Genomic DNA, 4,838 nt, shown 5'->3' with positions numbered 1-4,838 from the left:
GCATCTTATTTTTTAGTACACATGTACAAAATTTCATTATGATCGAATTTATTGAAAAATGATTAAAATTAAAACAGTGATACGCATTCTGAACTGCATGATGAAGATCTGATGACTCATATTTCCACCTTTATTACTATTCATTATAGCTGACCAGGTATTTTAGTTTTTTCCTATATATAAATAGGGAAATGACTTTGTGAGACCCTCCCACACCCATGTGTGTAAGACCCCAAAAGATCACCATTAAATTTGGCATAGATCTCTAGAAAAGTCAGACCCCACACCCATATCATAACGTTTTTAGAGATCTGTGCCAAATTTAATGGTGATCATTTGGGGTCCTACACGCATGGGTGTGGGAGGTTCTCATATATATATATATATATATATATATATATATGGAAGATGTTAGGGTGAGCCCACTAGTTCATAGAATAATATAAGCCTAATGGCCCAGCTTGAATCTGGGCCGATTTGACGGCGGAGACTGTTTGAATATGACTTTTTTTTCTACAAATTCAAATAACTTGAAATTGTAGGTGAATATTCTTCTCATCAAGCCACACCTAATAAAAAACAAAAAAATCCACAAAATTAAAATGACCAAAATACCCCCAAAAATATATGGGGGTATTTTGATCATTGTTTTCATGTCAAATAATTTTTTAATAATTTTTGAATATTCATCTATTTTTTATGAACATACAACTAAAATTTCACCTATAGGTGTAGTTCTACAGTACTTCACCTTAACCACATCTCCAATAAAAGTTCATCACACAATCACAGTTGTCTGCCAGTATTTGAATTTTTATAAATATTATACTAATCAGATTTTTCTAAACTCTGGGGCGTGTGTACATACGATCATGTCGTATCAAAATAAAATAAAGAAAAAGCACTAATCATAAAAAATGACAATATTACCCTGGAAATTTTATATGGGTGTTTGACGTAATGTTTATCATTCAAGTTATTTGTTTTATAATTTATTCGTGTGAATCTCACTAAGGTGCACACACCTACAAACTTTTCGATCATTATTATTTTTAAAAAACACTATTAAAATTGAAATACTATCAGACATTTGTACACGTGATAAACGGTGATATAGCTTTAGGTGAAGTACTGTAGAACTTCGCCTATAGGCATTTTGTAGTGTTTTCTATATATAATATAAATATATAGTTAGAAAAATGATCAGGTAAACAGGTGGGCTTACTGGTAAAAATACGTCCAACAGCCCAGATTGAATCAGGGCCGATCTGACGGTCACGACCTTATTTCGTATTTTAAATTTAATTTTTTTCTACAAATCTAAATTATTTGAAACTTTAGACGTGTTATTCAAAATTAGGATAATCTAATAAAAATATCAAAAACATAATTTACATGAAATAACTTGATCAAAATATCCCAAAAATATTTCGGGAGTATTTTGATCAATATTTTTTTTTTTTTTCATATTTTTATTAGGTGCGCCTTAATGAGAATACATGCCTAAAAGTTAAAGTTATTCGAATTTGTAAAAAAAAAACTAAAATTCAAATACGAAATGAGGTCGTTATCGTCAGATCGACCCAAATTCAATATGAACCGTTAGACGTATTTTTACCTGTAAGCCAACCCCCTTACAGTAGCATCTTTTATATATATATAAACTAAGTGATCCAATGCAACGATTACATGTAAATACAAAAAAAGTTATTCTATAAATTTAAAATTTTGAGATTTGAAAATTTCAAATTTGATGCATTCAATGGCAGCTAAACCTCAAGATCCGTACTCTCCTTAAAATACTCTCTTTTCCCTTTCCCACGAAATACCCTCTCTCCCCTTCCAATGGAGCAGCAGTGGTTCTCCCCATTCCTATCCCGTCTATCGCTCTCTCACCGCTACTGCACCAGGTCCATCTCTGCCAATCTCACTCATCTGCACCATATCCGTCTCTCGCTCTCTCACCGCTGCTGCACCAGGTCCATATTGTCAATCTCACTCGCATGCACCATATCCGGAGAACCAGTAGGAAGGCTTATGCTTCAACGTCAGGTATGGTCTTTCTCTCTGCTCTATTTCTCTCTCTTGGCTCTGGATCTCCCTCTCTCTCTCTTCCGCTCTTCACTCATGGTTAAGGCGCTAGCCCTCTCTCTATGCTCTGGTTTTCTCTCTCTCACGGCTCTAGATCTCCCTCTCTCTGCTCTGTTTCTCTCTCTCTCTAGGTTAGGGCACTGGCCGCCTCTCTCTCTCTTTAGTTCTTTCTCTGCTCTGGTTCTCTCTCTCTCTTTCTCTCTCTGTTAGGGCATTGGCCCTCTCTCTCTCAATTTGGGGCAGCCCCAAGAGGGCTCTCTATCTCTCTGGTTCTCTCCCTGCTTTGGTTATTTCTCTCTTTCTATCTCTCAGTAAGGGCACTGGCCCAAGTGGTCTCTCCCCTGCTTTGGTTCTTTCTCTCTCTATCTCTCAGTTCGGGCACTGGCCCAAGGGGTCTCTCTCTCAATTTGGGGCAGCCCCAAGGTGTGTCTCTCTTTCTCTCAATTTGGGGCAGCCCAAAGGTCTCTCCTCCCTGGTGGGTCTCTCTCTCACAGACACATACTCGCCCCCACGTGGTTCTCTCTCTCTCTCTCTCTCTCTCTCTCTCTCTCTCTCTCTCCCCCCACAGTGAGCTTGGTAGCATGCAATTATTTTTCCATTGTGTCCAACTTATTATGTTAAAGGAAGATGTAGTTCTTGCGCAAAAACTTTGTTCCATGAAAATCCATATCGGTTTCTATTAGTCAAGAAATTTAAAGCTCGAGAAATTTCTACCATTAGAATATCACAGAGGATATGGAGATCATATGGACTGTTTAGTGGGTTCGGGGGTGTGGGTTTATGCTGCAATGTTATTGGTTTATGACATTTCTATATGCTAAATGGATTTTGTTTTAGTGAAGAAAAAGGGATAAGTGGTTTTCCTTATTTTCCATTGCCATTACGTAGTTACCCTCATTGGATTAGATGGTCCCTAGCAAGTAAGAATTCTGGGTATTGTTAGTTTCGTAGCATTGGATTGGTCTGCCCATGAAGCTCTTAACCCTACTGTGATGGATTGGCAGTGGTTGCAGGAATTTTCATTAATCAGCCGAACATGGCATTTTTTATGGAACTATTGATCATATTATTAAGGCTTTCATTAATTTTTGGATGATTTATAGAACCATGGATAAGATGGTAGATGGTATTGTGAATAGTTTGTAGCCTCTACATGGAACAATAGTTTCTGCCTGTCATTCTCATGTAGAAACTTGAGAGGCACTTATGTAGGGCTAGTTAATACTTCTGTGGGGTTCACTATTTTCTCTAGTGTACTCATTCATGTTTGGGGGCCAGTCATTTGTTCTAACAGTTAGGGGTGACAAAACTATAATCTCCATATTCATCCTTATTCTTTTCTCATCACTTTTTCCACAACTTGTTATACTCATGGTTCTTCTTTACATTTTGTGTTCCTCTCTCTCTCTCTCTCTCTCTCTCTCTCTCTCTCTCAATAAGGTTGTCTACGATGCAGCAGTTAAAAATATCAAAATCAGTATCAAAATTCATATCCCAATTTACCAAGCAAGAAAGTATCACTCAAGTAACAGTTATATGGTGGGTGTGATTATTATTAGATTTGGGAATGTTGTGTAAGCTTTCCTCATATTTGCTGGCCTAGTTGCAATTGAACTTGAATAATCGTTTAGTTTATTGAACTTGAATAATCATGCAGTCGGGGGGTCTAGGCTGCCTAGCGCCTAGGCAAGTGCTCAAAACCTGGGCGACCCCGTAAAATTTCTTTTTTTTTGGGTTTTCCGTCTCTAAAATAGCTTGTAATGAGTTTTAGGGTTCAAGTGAATCTAAAACCCATAATTTTGCCTCTTTAGTATTACAAAAATTGTCCAAAAATACCCTCAAGAAGCCGCAATTCCACCCCCGCCTAGGTGGGTTTAGGCAGCCGCCTAGAGAAATCCGCCTAGGCGGCCGCCCAGGCACTGGTCGATCCGCTTTTTCAGAAATTGAATAGAGTGACCGGCCTACTTGTAAATGAAAGCAGATTCTAGTGCACAATGTCTATTATTTAAGAACATAATTGCCGTTGAAATTACTTACTTTATTTACGGGATGTTAACTGGTGTGAATAGTTATTGGGCTCTTTCTTTTGACGATTGTGTGATAGTGTCATTCATAAAGTTGTGTTGTACTTGGGCGTCGGTGGGAAGAGGGCACTTTCATCTACAAGACTGCACAATATGAGAGCCAACAACATCTAACTTCAAGTCACTGATCAAGTTATTAGAGAATCAACAATATTTGATTGCCTATGGGAATTCTGAGAAGCATCTAATGATAGCCATGTTAGCTCTAAGTTTAGTGATCCATGTTGAGTAAAGTGTACTTCTCAATCTTACATGTATATTTCTTTCTCCTCATAAAAAAAGGAGTACTCAATCTTACATGTTGTATATTTTGTTCTCCTCATAAAAAAGGAGTAAACGTGTAATCATAGTAAGATGTACTCAACAATCTTAATATACTCTATTTGAATCAAAGGCAATTTTGTTATATGTTGTTCTTTCCCTTTCTCTTTCTGCTTGATAACTTTGGGTTAACCAAAGTCTTTGGGTGCCTAAGAAATTATTCAGAAGCATTGTTTAAAATGTAAGTGGACATCAATTTATTCAAAAAGACATTAAACCATGTCATAGACAGGCCTAACGTTACAGTTTATGGGGAAGTTTATATGTACCTCCCCTTGCAAATAAGAATTTGCAGGATTTGGGCATCGCCTTACCCCATGCAAATTTAGCCTCAAATCGCAT

The 4,838-nt window shown here is 37.3% G+C and overlaps 1 long non-coding RNA gene across 1 annotated transcript; it reads left to right on the top strand.

The window, feature by feature from the left end:
- Positions 1-1,766: 1,766 nt before the first annotated feature.
- LOC148782480 (uncharacterized) lies at positions 1,767-4,581 on the top strand. The gene is made up of 2 exons (XR_016053605.1): positions 1,767-2,514; positions 2,553-4,581. It is a non-coding gene; the product is annotated as an uncharacterized LOC148782480 (long non-coding RNA).
- Positions 4,582-4,838: the final 257 nt, after the last annotated feature.

The sequence above is a fragment of the Amborella trichopoda genome, chromosome 4 (assembly GCF_054954075.1).
Source record: "Amborella trichopoda isolate Santa Cruz 75 chromosome 4, AtrichopodaSantaCruz75HAP2 v2.0, whole genome shotgun sequence".
Classification (NCBI taxonomy): Eukaryota; Viridiplantae; Streptophyta; class Magnoliopsida; order Amborellales; family Amborellaceae; genus Amborella; species Amborella trichopoda.
Note: the sequence above shows the minus strand (reverse complement) of the source record. Positions and strands in the feature narration are given on the sequence as shown.